The sequence below is a fragment of the Cnephaeus nilssonii genome (genome assembly GCF_951640355.1).
Source record: "Cnephaeus nilssonii genome assembly, chromosome: 11".
Classification (NCBI taxonomy): domain Eukaryota; kingdom Metazoa; phylum Chordata; class Mammalia; order Chiroptera; family Vespertilionidae; genus Cnephaeus; species Cnephaeus nilssonii.
In genome coordinates this window covers 51498659-51519385 of record NC_137082.1, presented here as the reverse complement: position 1 = coordinate 51519385, position 20727 = coordinate 51498659, and the positions used below count along the sequence as shown (strand labels likewise).

The following is a 20727-nucleotide window of genomic DNA, read 5'->3' as shown; positions in this document are numbered from 1 at the left end:
GAATTCTATGAAACATACAAGATATTCCTAATTGGAAAAAAAAATTATAAAAGAATAAACTAAATCAGAAACTTAAGTTTCCAAAAGCAATGAATACTTCTACTCTGCAAAATTTGCAATGCTGCACATTTTTCCACCTTTTGCTTTGTAAAGTGCCTTTGCTGATGACTCATATTTCCAGTGATTTGTTAGATGTTATTAGAACAAAGCTCCATAAAACTGCTTTCCACCCTGACCTTACACACCTGGTTACAATTACATCTTCTGAAAGCTATACCAGTAGTTTAGCAAGGACACACTAACAAAAGCTAACCAATCAACAAGCAGAAACAAATATTAGAGCCCACCCATTCAAAAAACTGAAAAAGAGCCCACCATATATTTCTTACAAACACAGTGTGCACACTCTCTCACCCACATTCCCTCCACACCACACACCTCAGCTCAGCACTTCAAAGTACAGCCATCAGCTATAAATGCTCCCGACAACACAAAGGTTCCCTGCGCCAGTCCATGAGATAGTTCTCTAGCAAATGCCACTAGAAACAAGACTAAATTTGTCTTTTTAACTGTAAGAAAGAATAAATCAGAACTTTAGGTAGAAAAACAGTGCAGTCATTGTAATAAGTGAGTTCACAATATTACAAAGCTCTTACATCTTATCAAATAAGAAAACCATTTTGGTAAGAGTCCAAGATGGAATCATAATAACCAATTCTCAGTTGCAGTAAGTTTTGGCCACAAAAAGAGAGAGAGAGAGAGAGAGAGAGAGAGAGAGAGAGAGAGAGCGGGGCTTTGATCAGTTCCAGTTATCAGCTACGTTTATTACGAGACTTCCTAAACATCTTACAAAACCATCCTTAGGCTGGAGACATCAAACTAGGTCATTACAGAGCTGTGGGACCACACTAGAAAGGAGAAAATGATCAATTTATCCCATTTAGAAAACGAATGGTGCAGATCCACCAACCTGAAGCTAAAGTAACACCTTAGGCCACAGGATACAGTCACAAGAGGAGGGACAACCTTGTGCTCATCCGAGCGAAATCCACAGAACACTGAGCAGTCCCGATTTTCTGACCACACTTCTCAAAGTGAAGACTTGGGTCAACTGGTTCTTTGGGCAGTTAGCCAGTTGTGTAAAGTTGTGCATTACAGCCAAGAATCTTTAATGTACCTGATTTTACCCCAATAATCAAGGGTATTAAAATGTATTTTTCAGTTTCTGCTCCCTTTCCTTCTTATGTCCTAAAACATTAGTAGTGCCATCCCTGATATATCCCATAGCAAGAATATTTTCAGAACTTAAATCACAGTTTGGATAACAAAGGACTCTATCTTAGACTTTTTTCCTCTTTGGTGGGTGTGGCAATATAAGAAGTTCACATATTTTCACTAACTGAGATGATTATAATGATACAGTATGACCTTCTTTAACAAAGGTCATATTATATCATTGGAATATATTCAACTTACCTCCTCCTGAATATTTGTTTTTTAGTTAATGGTATGACTCTGAAGCCGTAAGTCATTAGCTATTATTCTCTTGATTTATTTGGGGGTTTGGTTTTGTTTTGTTTTTAAACCAACTTTCTAAAATGGGAAGTTTCAAAGCATTTCATATATATGGTAGTGATATTTCACACCATGGAAAGTGGCAATTGTTGTATGACAAGCCAGTCTATTTAGGATGGGAATCTTTAGAGAATATTAAAGCCATTCCAATAATGTCATCTCCACTACATGTTTCCTCAGAATGAATCAAATAATGTAAAGATAACAACACAAATGAAAGGTCTATAATACAACATCCCAAACTCAGGGAAATTTAAGAATTTAAACATTCAGCAACTATGCTGGATTTATTTATAATGCATTTAATAACAAACAAAAATAAAAGTAAGCACCAAAAAGAGGAATGAAGACAAAAGAGGTGGGAAGTGCTGTCACTTCTACACTTCTACTCTGCCTTCCTCCTGCCCTCACCCAAAGTCAGTGAGTCACCCTCCCTCTGAGGGCAGACCTTCCCAGACGTTTCCACTCCAGCACCTGAGCCTGGATTTCTGTACCTTGAACTCCAGGACCAGCAACAGAGTCTCTCCACAGTTTTACTCCCAGTACCAAGCACAAAAGTAAACATACAATAAATACTCCACCTCATGTCTGCCACTTTGTTCTGAAGTTAAGACTTTAATATGTTTTAAAATTGTTTATGCTGTGATTATCTAAAATCATTTTAAAACGTAAGCACTAAAAATACATACAGTCAAACCTCAGTTCTTGAATATCTCCCATTTCCAACAATTCGGTTCTCAGGAAAAGGTATCTTGTTTTTCAAACAAACTTAAGTTCTGGACCTGACAACCCTTTCAGTTTGATACATCACCATGACAAAAAGCATCTCTCAAGCCACAAACAAGGAGAGAACTCAAGGCAGTTTACCTCTAAACCTCAAGTTGTTAACACCTCAGGAAACTGTGCTGTGAATATTTTCATAGGATTTGTTTTTGTTTTCTTTTTTTTTTTTGCTGGTGAAATGGAAGATTAGCACAATTTTAAAACATACAGAGGCCATCAAGTGTGCTGATGTTGCTAAGGGTGTGAAAGTGCTCACAAAACAATGATCACAGGCCACTGAAGAGGTAGAAAAACTTGTTGATTTGGATAAATGAAAAAAGCAGTTAGCAGGTGACAGCATTTCAGAGGCAGTGATATGTGAAAAATGGAATATGCTGCAACCCTGGAAGGAGTGCTGAAAGTGATTCATTTAAGGCTAGTAGTGGGTGGTTAGATAAATTTAAGAAAAAAAGTGTTTGTTTATAGATTAAAGAACACATTAAACATGTACTATATATAAAAAAGGTTAAAACAGAATCATTTAGAGGTCTGGATGGATTAATTTAATTTACATTATTTTTAATGGGGGGAAAATTATTTAGTTTTCAAACAAATCACTTCTCAAAAAGCCTTCTGGAACAAATTAAGTTCGAAAACCGAGGTTTCACTGTACATAATTCCTGCTCAAAGGCACTTTACAGTCAAGCGGGAGAGAGCGACAATAAAGAAGGAAATATATATATATATAAAAGCCTAAGCAAAAGACCAGCCAACCAGCCAGTAACTATGATGCTCACTGACCACCAGGGGGCAGATGTTCAATGCAGGAGTGGAAACCACAGGCATGGAAACATGGGACAGACTGATGAATCTCATAAGGAAGGGGGGAGGGGGAAGGGCAGGAAGAGATTAATCAAAGATCTTATATGCATACTAGAGGCCCAGGGCACGGATTCCTGCACTGGTGGGGTCCCTCAGCCTGGCCTGTGTGGATTGGGCTGAAACCAGTCTCCAACATCCACCAAAGGGTCCCGGATTGCGAGAGGGTGCAGGCCAGGCCGAGGGACCCCACTGGTGCACGAATCCATGCACTGGGCCTCTAGTATATCCATAAACAAAGAACTTTTAGATAAGTGTAATATGAAGAAAAGTAAGAGAGTGAGAAGTAGGTGGTCCAAAAAGGGCAATTGAACCCACCCCCAGTGTCAATGAAGAGCCAGCCCAGAGAAGATCTGAGCAAAGAGCAGTGGAGACAGAGAAAAGAACAAGTACAAAAACACTCTGCCCCCCACTAAACAAGGTCTAGGCATTGCGGATGGTGCGTAGTTAGAGAAGAGGACACTTGGAGGAAGTAGAAGAAAAGTTCAGGGAAACAAATAAAGGACTCATTGAATTTGAAGTGCCTTTAGGTGAACATTTCAAATAAGCAACAAAATGCACGCGTCTAGTGCTAAAAAAAAAAAAAAAAAGAAAAGAAAGAAAATCAGGGCTAGAGATATACAGGCAGTCCTCAGGTTACATCGGACTCAATGTATGTCATTTCGTGGTTACGTCACCATCTCCCATTTATTTATAAAAAAAAAAGTTCTGTCATTTCTACGTATGTACATATGTGCTTTATGTTTTTTATTATTTATTTACCACAAGTAAAGGTCAGGAATTATTATCTTTCTTTTAAATTTTTTTACTGTTTCATTTCATTACTGCTGTGTATGTGCTCCATGTGAGTGACGTAGGTGCTTATGTAGGTGGGTTCTGACTTACGGTGAAAATCGCGTTACATCACACCATAGGAACAGATCTCCAACGTAACCCAAGGACCTACTGTAAACGTGATGATTAGGCACAAAGATGGTTTTTAAAGCCCTAATAATATACTAACGAATATTATCCAAAGAGAGTATGGATCAGAGAGTTGGCAAACTACACCACTCAGGCCAAAGGTGGCCTGGACTTGTTTTTGAAATAGAATACAACCACACTCAATCATTTACCTGTTGACTGTGGCTTGCAGACTCCAATGCTAAGTACCTAGGACAGAGACTACATGATCTACAAAATCTAAAACATTTACTATCTATCCCCTTACAGGGAAGTTTACTGATCCCTGGTATGCACAGACAAGGGACTAGATCCCACAGTCAAGCACAGGGATTATCCAACTTTTATAAGTCAGGCCAGGGTGGGGAGTAAGCAAAAAGTAAAATGTTGATAAAACAAAAACAAAAAACAAACAAACAAAGAAAAAAAAATAAAACAGTAGACTATAGTGTCAGAAAAGCCAAGATATAAGTATTTTAAGGACAGAGTGCACAACTGTGTTAAATATCCACCAATGAATTTGGTAGCACAGTGAATAATTAGTAATGTTAGTTCCAGGTAAGGAAGAGCAGGCAAACCAGCTCCCAGGGGAAAGGGGAGGGAGAACCTGATTGTTTCTGTTTGCCCATTTCCATGGTGTAAATATTCTCAAGTTCAGGCTACCAACAGTATATCAATTGACACAAAGGGGGGGGGGGGGGGGGAAGTGGGGTAAGGAGTGGTGAGCAGAGGACCTAAACAAGAATATATTTGGAAGTGGTGAGTATGAAGACAGAATCTATAAGAGTTAGATTCCCCATAAATATAAGTTAGTTGAACCTTTACACAATTAAGGCAAAGCACCAACACTTGAAATAATTGTATAATACATCAGATTTACCTCTACATTAAATCCATGTGTTAGAGATTTTAGCTTCTGTTAGGCTTGCTTACACCTTTAAAATTATAGATACATATTTTCTAGAATACATTAATAGCTTCCTTAAAAGGTAGGTCAGAGGACATTGATGACATATGTAAATATTTGGAACCATGTGTTCTAACTAACAATTTACTTAGTGTATGCTATTATAAAACTTTAAGCAAATAACGGTGGATCATGGATATAAAGGTGAATATAAAATGCAAAAATATTTAAATTCCAATGAATCGCGTCTTTTTTAATCCTCGGGGTTTTTTGTACTACAGCAAATCCTCTAATAAATACCTGCTGACTTTCTTTCTATGGTCTCAAGGAAATGCATGTACAGCCTAACTTTAAGCAACCCACTGCTTATGGTAGGCAGTATAATGGACCTCCAAAGAGGTCCAGATGCTAGTCCCCAGAACCTGTCAACATGTTACCTTGCAGGAAAAAAAGGATTTTTGCTGATGAGATTAAATTAATGATCTTGCTATTGCCATGGGTTAGCCAGGTAGGCTTGATGTCATCACAAGGCAAAGTGAAATAGGGAAAGAGGAGGATCAGAGTCTGAGAGGTCTGAAGATGTTATTCTGTTGGCTTTGAAAATGGAGGAAGAGACCGCAAGCCAAGGAATTTAAGCAGTTACTACATGTCAAAGGCAAGGAAAGGGGTTAACCCCTAGAGTTCTAGAGGGAACCAACTCTATCGACACCTTGATTTCAGCCAAGTGAAAGTGATCTTGGAATTTTGACCTCCAGTGCTGTAAGACAGTAAGTCTGTGTTGTTTAAAGCCAAATTTGTGGTAGCTTTTTTCAGCAGCCACTGTCCCTATGCCATCTTCTCACAACACTAGTAAAGGACAGAACCTTCACTCACTACCAACAACTCCATGCAGGGAGCACCTGAGCTAATTTAAGAGATAGCACCCATCCATCCTAATATGCAGCACCTCCCAATAAATATTAACTTCACCCTTTCTTTTCTTCTGCTTATACTCTTCCACTGCAAACAGAACAGCTGAAAAACATTACTAACAGATTGGGGAAGATGGTAAGAAAACGTAATAACCTGACATTCCTCTCCTCAGACCTGATCTAATAGAGGCTTGAAGCAAGAAAATAATGAGAATCAAGGGAGACTTTAAGAATGTGCATATTTTCATTTTCTCTCCGAGGTAATTGTAGGTTCATTTAAAAAGACCACAAGTATTTTTTTAAACTCCTATTTCAGGTATTTTTCTTCTCCTTTAAGAAACAGCTTTTCAGCATTATTTACAATAACCAAATGTAGAAGAAACCCAGGTGTCCGTCAGCAACATGGTTTATACACACAATGGACAGAAATTGGCACATGCTACAACATGATGAACCTTGAGGACAATATGCTGAGTGAAATAAGCCAGTCTCCAAAAGACAAACACTGTGTGATTCCACTTATGAAGTACCTAGAGCCATCATATCCACAGAGACAGAAAGTAGAACCATGGGCACCAGGGGCTGGTGGAGGATTAGCAGAGAGACAGTGTTCAATGAGGACACAGTTTTGGTTTCATGAGATGAAAAAGTTCTAAGATATGAGAGATGGTGATGGTTACACACCATGTGAAGGTACTTAATGCCAATGAACTGTACACTTAAAAATGTCAAGGACAGTCCCAACAGCTGAAGGGGCTACCTGTGCAGCCCTGTATGGCAGGAGCCACTGAAACATCCATGAATGACAGGCAGTCAAAGGGGTCAGAGGACAAACTACCGATTATAAAAAAAAATAAGCCTGGGACTTATCCATACTAATAAGAGGGTAATATGTTAATTAGACCGGGAGACCTTCCAGACAAAGCCATGGTGGCGGGGCCGAGGCAGAGGCAGTTAGGGGCGATCAGGCCAGGCGGGAGGGGGCAGTTGGGGGCAAGGAGGCCAGCAGTGGGGGGGGGGGGGGCAGTTGGGGACAACAGGCCAGCAGTGAGGAGGCAGTTGGGGGCGATCAGGCTGGCGGGGGGGGGGGGGCAATTGGGGGCGATCAGGCCGGCAAGAGGGGGCAGTGGGGGCGAGAAGGCTGGCGGGGTCACGGGGACAGTTGGGTGCAAGCAGGCCGGCAGGCAGAGTGGTTAGGGGCAATCAGGCAGGCGAGCAGTTAGGAGCCAACGGTCCCAGATTGCAACAGGAATGTCTGAGGAGTCCCAGATTGGAGAGGGTGCAGGCCGGGCTGAAGGACACCACCCACCCACCCCCCGTGCACAAATTTCGTGCACCGGGCCACTAGTTTATTAATAAATTAATAAGTAATGTACAGCACAGAGACTACACTTAACAATACTGTAGTGCATATTTGAGTAGATCTTAAAAGTCCTCATCACAAGCAAAAAAAATGTGTAATTATGTGTGGTGATGGATGTTAACTAGATTACTGTGGTGATCACTTCACAATACATATGAATACAGAATCATATGTTGTATGCCTGAAACTAATGTGTCATCATACGTCAACCTCAAAAAAAAAAAAAAAAAGCAAATGTAATTAGCAAATACACAGTACAGCTAGGCAGTACAATACAATTTGTAAAAAGAAAAACAGGCAGAATTCAGCACACTAGAACATAACTGCATGAGAGCAGAGATTTTGCGCTTTTTTTTTTAAATGCTATATCCCAAACAATGGAATGTTCAGAGCTAAAATAAATGAATAAATGTTATGTGCTCAGCCAGCACAGATCCATCAATGTCCTATTAAGTGGGAAATATTTCTAGGCTCTGACTCTTTAACAAAGTCTTAAAGAGGATACACCTGTATGTTGAAATAGAAAAAGCAACTTCATGCATTGGAAATCAACGTGAAATAAATTAACAGTCTACACATCATACTTCTAATATAAGTCCCATGCATGTATGTGTTCTATATCTACAGTAAGTTCTAGGAACTTAAAATGTGTTAACGAAAGATCGCTCGATTGAAAACAAGAGGTGCATCTGGAGGCAGCAACAAGAAATGACTAAAGTAGGGAAACCACTTTGGGAATTGGGAATGATGAACATCAGCAACTCCAAATGCTGGGTCCACTTCAAACTACTGAGACATAACTTTCATTAACAGAGCAAGCCACTGTGTAAAAACTCCTAGAAGATGGAAATTTCTCCTTCAACTTACTGTTCAATTGTCAGCTCTACAAAAATAGGCAGAAAGAAGATGACTATATGGAATAAGGCAAACATCTTGCTAAACCTGTGCTTCAGTGCACTTCTTAAAGTTAAATAAAATAATAAAGAAAACAGTGCATTATATGTAAAAAAAAATATTTCTTTTTACATATTAAAGTACTTAAAACATGGCTTAATTCTATCAATAACAAAAGTCCTTAAAATTATGAATGGCGTCTCTGAGTGTTCATATACTATCACAGTCTCCAAATACTCTAACATAACACGCAGTACTTTTCAGGTACAGGGAGTCTGTGCTCCCAAGGTATTTACCAGGGAACAGAAAAGGCTCTCACAGGCCTTGTCAAGACAATGTGATGTTGATACCTGTGAGCTTTACAATCAGAGCTGAATCCTGGCTCTAGCCACATACAAACACTCAAGAAAGCCACATCACATTGGTCTAAGTTTCCATTTTTCTACTCTAGAGATCACACAGCCTCCCTTATGCTGTGCTTATGAGCACTAAGCACCATAATACACAGAAAAGATGAGCACACTATATGACACGGGAAACCTTCACTAAAAGTAATGGCTGCTGTTGTCTATTGTTAAAAGCACTGTACCTAGAAATTAGTTGACTAGCAATTATTTTCATTTAGTCATGAAAGCTAAATAGTGTGAGAGTTAAGTTGGCAGAATATTTCAGACTTTCTTTGGTCAAAGGATCAGCTTGAGAAAGCTCTGGTTTGGGGAATCACCAGCAGCGGAATGCAATGATAAGAGAGAACATAAGCAAAGGCCACAGAACAACACCTGAGTAGGAGATGGCATGTGGGCAGGAGCTACACTCTGGGAGAGGAAGGGAAAAGGTGTGAGGATGAGCCCTTGAAGCACCAACAGAAATGGTCAGATGACCAGGTGTGATGGATAAAGACAACCAAGTTTACCAATCTCCACATCTGAGACCAGTAGCCCTCAATGAGATGTGAGAACAGGAGGAGGGTGACAAGCTGGGAGGACCGTGATCCCAGCTGACTCTGAGGTGGATGGCGCATTCCCTCAGAATTATCCTATAGTAACTGAAAATAGGGAACTACACACAGATCAATAAGAAGCTGGAAATATTGTTCCCAGATTAACAATATTTAATTCACAGTGATACTCAACATTCTAACACACTTCCATGTGAGAATCAGGCCCGTGCACACTCAAGACACCATGTCCAGACCTCTAGCCTACAGAACTAGATGTGCTTTTAAGCTGCTAGACTTGTGGTAATTTGTTGTGTAACAGTGCACCAGCCAAGTTATCAATCAGCTGTGAGAGTAAAATGAAGGCATGTTCAGACACACTAGGTTTTAAGACACTTACTTCCCATGTACCTTTTCTCAAGAAGCTCCATCAAAAGGAGATAAAACAAAACCCAAAAAGTGGGTGTTAACTGCAGCAATGATTTCACAATATAAACACATATCAAATCATTATGTAGTACAGCTTAAACTAATCCAGTGTTTTATGTCCAATTATATATATATATGGAGTCTAATAGGCCTTTTGAAGGTTATTCTCTCAATTGATTAACTCTTGTTCTAAAAAATAAAAACTCATTTTTAAAAGTGATGAAATACTTCCTATGTGTAGTGGTTCTGGCATGTGAAAATGTGCTTTCTTTAGAGAGACTGTGGTGATACTTGATCACTGTTGTTCCTTCAATATTTTCCTGTGAGATTCCAGTCTCTGAATAGTTGGACCAGGACAGCTTGTCCTATGCACTTCGTGTTAACAAATTATAGTCCAGCCTCTGCACAAACACGTAGAGTTACTGAAACTCTGTGGCATAATGTCTTCATGTTAGAAAGTTCATAGTGTTCAACTGCTGTCATCTGTGTCTAACTTCCAGTCCCACCACAAGAAAGGGCACCTTCTTCCTGGTTACGATGACCTTAAAGACTCCAAAAGTAGGCATGTGCTGCTTCCGCTGCCTAACCCCCTAAATCTTCTCCAGGGTCCCTCAACTGACCATGTGAAATGAGATCTTCCCACATTCTGTCACCCTTCTTGGTAGAGTCCACAGTTGGCCAGAGTTTTTATGAATTCTAAGAATTAGCTGAATTACTTTAGGTACTATCTGAGCAGCGCAAATACAAAAGACCTTTAAATTTCTGAAATACTATCCTAACTGCTCAGTTTGTTACCAGCTACATAGCCTCTGTTTAGTGTTACATAATGTGCTGTGTGGAGCCAGGACTCATTTCACGTTCACATAGTTAATTTTTTCCACTTACATGCAGGACTTTACATTTCATCATTCCTTAGTTTTAGCACCCTATTTTTTAAATGATTTCAAATTATGATGGTCATCTACTCATTGATCTGTCTACCCCTCCCAGTTGTCTGTCATCAAAAATTCTGATAAGGTTTGATGTCTTTATTCTAGCTGTTGATAAAACTTCTACTAAAAAAGGAACCACTAATTTAGGTGACTTCCAATACAGAAGTATTATTTTACCTTAGGCATGATAGAAACATGAGCTCCTTAGTGACAAGTGCCTAAAATGGAACTTTCTAAGTGCAATGCCACTGTGATATGAAAAACTTCATTCATTGTAATTTGATTAAAACTAGGTTGTTTTTAGAGATTATAATAAATGCCCTCATGGACACAGGTGATACTAAATAATGCTGTCCCCCAATGCACTTGTCTACCTATGCCCCTCCCCACATGTTCATGCAGAGCTGCCTCTGCCTTCCACAAACAAGCCAAGGATGTAGATGTTACAGAAATACAGTTGCAATTCACCTGGCAGTTTGATGCGCGTACTCACACATGACAACACATTGATTTTACTTCTACCTCCATGCAGACATCTATGTAAAGAAATCCATTAGGCAGACAGTTCTCATCTCTATTGACTGACAGAGTGACAATTGAATACTTTTCACCTTCCAGCGTGACTGACAGTTAGACACTTAAACAAGCCTTCAAGTTGCAATAATAGTATGAAACACTTTCAATTATCTGAATCAAACAAATCCATGATCCTACTGGTTGAATGCATTTTTCTGTCGGCTGCTATGCCTGGCTTGGTTTACACTATTATTTGGATAATTTTGTGCCTATTACAAGAATGTTTTTCTCAAAGAGTAAACTCGTTTTATAAGTGATGATTTATTTTTTAAATGTTAGAGTTTTCTATCAACATATAAAACATGGGTAAATATACAACCTAACCAAACCTACTCATTTTTCCTTAAGCTTACAAATTTTTGCACACCTGCATGATGTACTGGAAAAGCATTTTCTGAAATAATCAGCTCTTAAACTACACTGTCTGTTACTACATGAAGATTCCATGAATGTAGGTGGTAGTCTAATGACAAAAGACTGATTGAAATGCAAAAATCACTTGTAATGCTTACTCATTTTACATTCTTAGTCTTAGAGATCTCATCACTTCCCTAGTAAGCTGGGGTAAAATTTAACAGGATAAAGCCCTTTCTCAGTTACAGTTTAAAGAAGTATATTCATTAACAACAACAAAAAATCCTATGTGAGAAGCATGCAGCCTAGAGAAAAAAGGTTTTTGCAAAACTCAACAAATGAAAAAAAAATCAACAAATGAATAGGGAGCAAAAAAGAATTACTACACCTAGAAAAACTTTACAGACCCAAGGGGCTGAATGCTCTGCTGAGTTCCAGTCCATCACCCTGAAACACAAACTTGTCCATGGGATTTAAACACAGATACTGCACACTGGCACGCAAGGCAGATCAGCATGACTGTAATGTACTATAAAGGAGCCAACAGAATCCAAAGTCATGATCAAGTAGAACCACTTCATAAAAATATGATCGTTAACGGGTAGCTTGGTCTTTTTAATTGAACAGCTACATTGAAAATGACAGAATCATTTTAAGAGCCAAATTTAGGGTGAGGAGTAAAAAGACCTAAAAATAAGATGTTTTCACACATGTCCCCGAAATATTTGCCTCAGTAACAACGACGTGTAGCAACTAAGAAGCTTTAAATATTAAGTAAACTTCTTTCTTCTCAAAAAATGATTTTTGGGTTTTTTTTTTTGGTTTGGAAATGGAGGCAAGGAACAAAGAAACTATAAAAGAATATCATCCTTTCAAATTTACTCCAACTTTTCAAAATAAGCAGCAATTGCTACTTAGCCTAAAAAATGTGCTTTTGAGATATGCAGATAATTTGAGAATATGAAAACACTTGGTCAGAATGTAAACAGATATAATTAATGAATATTAAAATTATATTTCTCACTAAAATCACATTTGGCATTTCCAATAAAATATATTTTTTAAAAAACAAGAAATGGCTTTTTTGAAACGATTGGTTTGTGACAAAATATAAAAAAGAATAATAGCATTTGTTATTATTAAGGGACTGGCCTTTCTGCTTAAAGTCAGGTTACTCAGCTGATAGCCTTTTAGCAGTCAATACTATTTGAAGGTGCCAATACAGAATTTACTGTGCGCACAACACAAAATGACTCTACAGACACTGGCGGTTCCAGGCTATACAGCAAATTGATTTTCTGGAAAGGAATGCTGCCTGTGTTTAACCTAACAGTGTAACCCTGTTGTACTACATGGAAAGGGATCATGCATATTGATTTCTTTATTACAATTCTTCTTGTGATCAGTAAACATTCACAAAACACTCTATTCTCAAAGAAAATCGTTTGGGAACAAATTCACTAAGTAGACTCTGGGTTTTTATGTGAATTCCATGCCATCTGCTTTTAACAGATAATAGTACGAAACAGTTTATTTCTTAACTCAGCTGCCTTTTTCAGCCTCTTAAAATAATGTGTATTATTGGTAAATCTGAACAAGTGATCTGTTCCATCATTATATTAATTTTGAGAAAGTGAAATTATTTTAATACTTCCCAGGTGAAGAAAGATTCACTGTCCTTTCCATGTACATAACTTTTGAAAATAATGTTTCCCAGTGTGTCTGCTCTCCTGCAACAACAATGCAGGAGGCACCACACCGCTCGCTGTTTCTAAAGGACACGGGGAAACTTATCTGCTGGCTGGTTGGTATGCACCCACAGCAATGAACCTAAAACACAATAGTAATGGGACCTGAATTTTATATTGCTTTCTTTGGAGACAATTAAACTTATAAGCCTGTTAATGTGTAGTTTCTAGAATCGATGTAAGCAATTAAAAAACTGCAACAGAAATGTTTTGTGAGGCCTAATTACTATAAGGTCACTAGATATTATTTGGAGTCAGTTTAGTTTATCACATTACGACATGACAGGACGTGAGGCAAAAATTATAAATTCCTTCCCTAAATCTGTCCTTTTCTGATCTAGATGGATGAAGAATAATTAACTCTTAATTATTCAGATGACTTGAAGGCAGTTTTAGGATTCAGTAAAGATTGCAGTCATTTTAACCAAGGAAAGCAGTCTCCCATCATTTATCAAATCTTGCAACTTGACCAATGATGAATAAAAAAATCCATGTTTACCCACAGCCCTAACTGTACCTTAGAGGTTGTTAAGCAACAAATTTCCTTTAAACTCCACCATATGCAAATCATCAGGCACAATTTGCATTTTAAAGTATTTAACTCTACATATTTATTGGATTTTGAGGCCATGCTGATCATTGATTTATATGCTTCTGGCAATCATATTTCCATATTTGTATGATTTTGATGACAGTAATAATTCAAATATGCAGAAAGTTGTTCTTTGAACAATATCTTTAATTACGTCCTCAAAGCATCATTGTTTTGCCTGGTGTCCTGACAAAAAGGGTTTGAAATAAGAAATGGCATAATAATCCAAATTGCACAGAAATATATTTGCCATCTTCTGCATACTACCAAATACACAGAAGTGACTTCACAGTAACCAATCCTTAACTTTAAAAATGCTATGAAGCCCAGCAACTTGAACCTAAATACTTTTATTAATACTGACACACTTTCACAATAAATTCAATCACAGTTCATAACATTTCTGTTCAAAATGCAAAACCTGCCCCATTTACTATGCTGCTAACTCAAAAAGTTTGGCTGCAATTTTTTTACTGAAGTCATCACAAATTATGTGCTTTCTTATTAAAGCTATCAAAAATGTAATCATTAAAAGATTCACAAGTGTTTTCTCTATTTGTTTTCTCAAACACAAACACCAATCATAGCTCCTGTAACCACTGTCAATTTTAAGATGATTTTACCATTTAAGTATATAAATAAATTTCCTACAATAAATATTCAGACATATATAAATGTAGCCATGAGTTTGGCTAAGTAAAACTGATGTTAACAGTCGATTTCAAAATTAAGTAAAAGACAAACATTTTTATTTCAGAATTTCTAGGCATTCCTTTTTTCACACACATTTATTCAGTAATGACTAACATTCTACATGGTGCGTAATCAACTCTGCATATGTTAAGCATTTTCAATGAACAATGAAACCGGTTCATTTTATAAAGCACAAGAGAATTCTCAAGGAAAAAGTTAAAATCATTAAAACCCAATCATTAAAAAATAAAACTTTATGTATTATAAAATCAGAAATCAGGCCCAAAACATGCCAGTATTAAGTTCTCTGGCTATTTCAAAAATTGTGATCTTTAAATACCTGGTGAATACAAATCTGGGGAGAGAAATATTAACATGTGCTCAAATTTCCCCAGATAGATATATAAAAAAACGAAAAACATATTATAAGTATATTTTAGCTACACAATTTAAAGTGCATAATACATAGTGCTTTAAATTCCTACATGAATTTACATTAATAGTTATTCTTTAGAGAAAGCTAAAATATTTATGGGTGTTTAGGTCAAATTTAGTGACCATCATAGCTGAATAAATAGCCACCTGTTTTTATAAGAAGACTCCAAGCAAAAAATCATGATCATGTAACAGAGACCCAAGTCAGCCACCCATAAATGAATTTTAATCAGAAAGAGCAATTCAGGAATATTCACAATTTCGGAAACATTCTAATTAAAACAAAAGTATGTGTAAAAGTTTCTAAATTATAATTTTATGGCTATTTTTATACACAACATTTCTAATAATCATACTGGACATTTAATACATCATGGTTTTCCTTTATGTTATTTTAAACTCAATTCAATGTTCATCTAGGTAGTAACACTTTTCCAAGAGTTCTTTATTCATTAAAACTGTAAAATCTTGTCATCCTCTAAGAATGTAAACAGCAGTTAGAAAAATATATGACATGTAGTAAAGAACTTTAAAAACTAAAGACAAACTGCTGTTTATGTTGCAGTGATGTTCCACTGTACAGGGGCTAAGGTTACAGTAATATAAGTTCCACACACAAAGAAAAGGAAGAGAAGGAAAGCAGAGGGAAGGAAAGGAGGAAAACAAATGAAGGGAGGTGGGGAGGGAGAGCAAGGCCAAGAGATGGGGAGGAGGTGGGGAACTGCAGGGACACTCCTTGACTCCCCCTAGTGGTCGCAGGAGACAGCGCGGCAGACTGGGCCCCGCTGCCCACAGTATTTACAGAACACGTAGGTAGATTGCTGGTGTCTGAGAAGTGGTTCAGGCAATGCCATGCAAAGGAGCCCAGAGCCAAGTGCTCTGAAGATGAGCACTTCAGAGCCAGTCAGTTGTCTCAGCCATGCCTGTACACTTGAGCAGGTACCACAGCAAATACCATGAGGCAAGAGAGCCCATACATTAGTATCTGTATAACAGCACAGAGCAGAGACGATGGTTACAGAACTAGGATGATGGTATCAAGTCTCATTCTCACAGCAGTTTGCCTTTTCACTCTCTTTTCTTTTGTTCACAATAATGCAAGCGCACAAATAAGAAATCACATAGAAATCCATCTGCATCATGCTATGAATGTGTTTTTAAGCAAGAAATCTGAGTCAGAAAAATCAACAGTAAAATAAACCAGATTTCAAATCAATCCAATGCTCTTGTATGAAACACAGGTACGATATAAAATTCTCCTTCTGTTATAATCCTTTTTACATAATCATACACACAAGAAAAGGTCTATTTCAAAAGATTACTCAATTTTTCAGCTTTCACAGGCTTAACCCAAATCAGGGAATGTATGCTTCCACTGTAGATATTAACAACTCAAAAAAATACAATGAATAAATAGGAAGTCTACACACAGACACACACAAAAAAGCTAGTTCAACACTTACCTAAAATTACTGTATATCAGTAAAAGAAAAACACACCTACTAACTCAACAGTAAGGAAAATAACCTACTGCAATAGAGCATTCAAAGCAAGCATATTATTTAAATGAAACTTGGGCACAGTAAGGAGCAATATAGGAAAAAACAAAGGTTTTTATTAATAACATTTAAATTATTAACTTAATCGAAAAGAATATGTTAAATACATTAAGTGGTGGGATTTAAAAACCTGCTTTTGATTATACAAATATCAAAATACAAAAATAATATTCTTGGTAAATAGTCTCCACATTACTTAACAACCTTCTTCTCTGCGCCAGGACTGTTACCGAATTCTCTGCTTCCCTTTCTGAGGTTCATTAAGGTGCCACAGGGACTCATTACTGTCTATCTCTCGCCCTGTCCCTTAATTGCCCTCTAGGCACCATCCTTGTAATCACTGAAATGTTCTGAGCTGGGCCAGGTGCTCCCGGGGGCATCAGATACATCTCCACGGTTTAAGAATCAAAGTATACAATCAGCATGTCCAGGTTCCAAACGCCAGAGGGGACAGGACTAATATTGTTTGCATTATTAAAATCTGTGTTCCCTGATCCTTTTGTAAACTTACATTGCATGGTCTCAGGGTGGGGTCAAATATCCTTTGTCCTTTAAGGACTCAACAAATGAAGGATTGATTATTCACATATGTATAAAACTGTATTGTATACATGAAAATTAACATACATCCATAAAAAAATGAACTGCCTACCAAAAAAAATCTTTCACATTCATGTAAATTTTTAGTGTCTAGGGAAAAATAAATTAGTTATTTTTACATAAGTAACCTATCTCAGGTTGTGAATTATAAATCCATTGATTCACAAAGACATCTGAATATTCTAACTACACCTTAACAAAATGTGTGAATAAAATTTCTCTTAATTAGTTACAATTGCGGACTATTTCTTAATTGACTTCTATTATAATGATAAATTTATACAACCACATCAATAAAAAAACACAAAAATAATTCATTTGTCTTCAAGGGAGAATGTGAAATATATGTATAAACTCTAAATGTGAAAATAAAATTCTCCTGGAACTGTGGCATTATTTTTATAATTTGTATGGCTGAGCAAGATGCTTATTAATAATAGATTAAACAGTTGTAGCCAGCCATGTAAATTGGAAGTTGATTAAAAAAGGATCTAAAATTGCAGTCTTACATTATCACACAAAACCGATGTTTTCACTTGTAAAATAAAACGAAAAGCTAAATCCTGAACTGCCTGGTTCAAACAATACCTGCAGGACATAAAATTACATCGGTATCATATATATGCACACACACATGTACACACAACTCAAACAAAAACAAAATTCAGTGAAAGAAGATAGACAAATTACATAGTGGTCCTGAGGAGGGAAAATGTCTAGTCTTTTTCACATTTTTTGTTGCATTCAAAACCCCCACATACACAATAAATTTAAACTCATTTACTCAGGTAGCGTGCAGTTATATTTATGGACGCGGGTGAAAAGTCAATAAGGACACTTATCATCTCAGTGCCATGCTTACAAGCTATTGCTGCAGCCTAGTAGACAGACACATGTCCAATTGCAATGCAGATTCCAAGTACTTTATGAGCTAATACTTTTTTTTTCAAATGTAAACCTGTGTTTATATTATTTAGCTTGGTTAAATTATGTTTGAAATATTTAGATGCAGATCCAATAAAAAACACATATTGCTTAAATATGTAATACATTTGAAATACTTCAGTAAAAGCCAGTAAATCTAGATAACACAAGTGATAAATGAGTCATAGTACTTCAATTTAAAGGCTAAAATAAATGTTAAAATAAGTTGATTGAATTTAGGGAAGCAATAACTTATGGGATCTATAGAGTTCTTAGAATAGTATAATTTTATATAATTCAACAATCACTAGTATTACTCATTTAATATGGAATTTTTAAAAGTAAATAAATTGTAATAAATAAAGGCATTACTACACATTTATCAAAGAAGAAAAAGTAGAAAATACCACCTTTCAATCATTTAAAATGGTGTCCTTTAAAAAATAACAATACTTTATGACTAAGCACATGAAATAAGAAAAAATGTACAAGGCAACTCATTTATAGTAATTCAACCTTCATCTTCTGACTTAGTTACTGTAAAAAATCTATTATAAGTTCAATTTGGTAGTGAACTATAGCCATCTACTGGAAATGAACAGTTAAAGCAAATGTTTAATATCATGTTTCTCTCTAAGAAACCAGGATTCTTTGTGCTTAATTTAGTAGACCAGAAAAAATGAACAATCCCAGATGCATTAAGATAAAATTTAATTTATTATACCAGCCTCACAATCTCAAACCTGTAATGATATATGACTAAGTAGTTTAATGTGTTGTTTTTAATATAATTTTTCTATGTTTAAATAGCTTTCTATCACTGAGAGATTTTCTGGGCCTATTAACCTTTTTTCCCCCAAGTCTTACATTATGTAGCTATGCAAATTCCAAAACTGTTACTAAAAGTTTTAAGTCAAATTACCTAGTAAGTGCCTTAAGTTATCATATGTATAATCACAGTTTTTGTACGTATAATATTTTACTCGGCTTGGCACTAAAAGAATTTTCATAGAAATGCAAACAAAAATTTTTATATCTGGCCAAAACATGGCCTTTATTGCTCTGTAAGAACGAGTATTTAAATAACCACTCTGTTTAAACATGAAGTTGCTGCCACACTTACCATGAGATCGGACTAGAGGGAAGACAGGGCACTAACTGCACTTGTCAGTGAATAATAATGTCACTCTTGATGAGCAAGAAATTAAAACTGTACTTTGTATTTTGTATTTGCTCACATACCCCTTCAATATCAATGATGGAATGGTATGTCTACCTCCAGTTTATTTTTTCAAGTACAAGTCCCCAACATCAGAATTATTCCATGAATTATCAAGACCGAACAGAATCACCACAGTGCAATCATTTTATTTCAGTCATTGCTAATGAAACCTAACTAATAGGCATTGGTTAAAATTATTTCAACAGATATAAATTTCATCAAATAAAAGGAATCTAATGAACAATGTAATAGTATGTTCATGATAAAATATTAACAAGGTAAATTCAAAATATTCAAATAAAGAAACTAAAATAGTATTTGATTTATCTCAAATAGTATATGCTAGTTAAATAAGATATTACAGGGAAGTACTTAGTGTGCATCATTATATTTGTTTGAGAATACTCTATTTAAAATAATTAACTAATTTACGGATTAAATGAGAATTAGTTTTTTTCAAACTTGTTAGTTTGTAATATCACTATTTTGTAAAAGACATTACTAAAATTTAAATGAATCACTATTAATCAATTTATGGAAGTTAAATCCATTTAATTTCTAAAACCCACTATCCACACTGTAACATTTGCGTACAAAACATTCCATTTTTATGGCTGGTAATATTTCACAATAGGTCTGAAAATATATGAATAATCTACTCAGATGGAGAAAAACTCTCTTAATCTTCTAACCCAAAGATATAAAAAAGGCCCAGTATTTTCCAGATATGTTAACATAAACTCATATTACTGACTTCAGTTGGCAAATGGCAGGTTTAATTAGCTACAGTATTCTTCTCTTACTCAAAATATAGAAAATGGAGAGTATGCCTCTTGAATAAACTTTTAAAGTAATTCAACCTGAAATCCCTTGTAATTTAAACAGCATAATCTATAATATTTAAAGTGAGAAAATTTCAAAGAAAATTCATAAAATATAAAAGCAACCAGCTAATTTGATTAGAAAAATATATATCCACAAGATATGCAATGGTATCAATTTCCTTACTGCAGCTACCTTTGTTTATCTTGATAGACTTAATTTGGTGCAATAAAATGTCAAGCCACACAAACCAAGTTCAGTGAACTCCACAAAATCTAAAAACAGAACATAAACCATGGACTCAAATATAAATTTATAAATTTCAAATCTCTAGAATTTTCATTTTTCTACCAACCCATGTCTGATAATCTTTGCTAACAACCTCCCTTGTTTTTATGCAATATTTCCACTCATAATTTATGTAACTCTCATAAAAAAGAAAGCATAAATTCATTCCAAAGTCAGTAATGCTCAGCAATAAACACTTAACATATCCTTTATGTGAAGAGGTGACCGGGACTGAGGAAAATGAATTAACCAAAGGGGCACTAAAATGTGTTGTTTGCATTGGTTCTGATTTATGAAAGAGTTCTGCCAATAGTTCATTGTTTTGACTCTTCAGACCAAGGAAGGAAGCACCTCATGAAGTTGTAATATGAAACTAATGGGGA

General features: G+C 36.2%; 1 protein-coding gene across 1 annotated transcript in view; it reads right to left on the bottom strand.

Moving 5' to 3' along the window:
* ZNF407 (zinc finger protein 407) overlaps positions 1 to 20727 on the bottom strand; it is a 398590-nt gene that overhangs the window by 332081 nt on the left and 45782 nt on the right. The gene's annotated exons all lie outside the window — the stretch shown is intronic.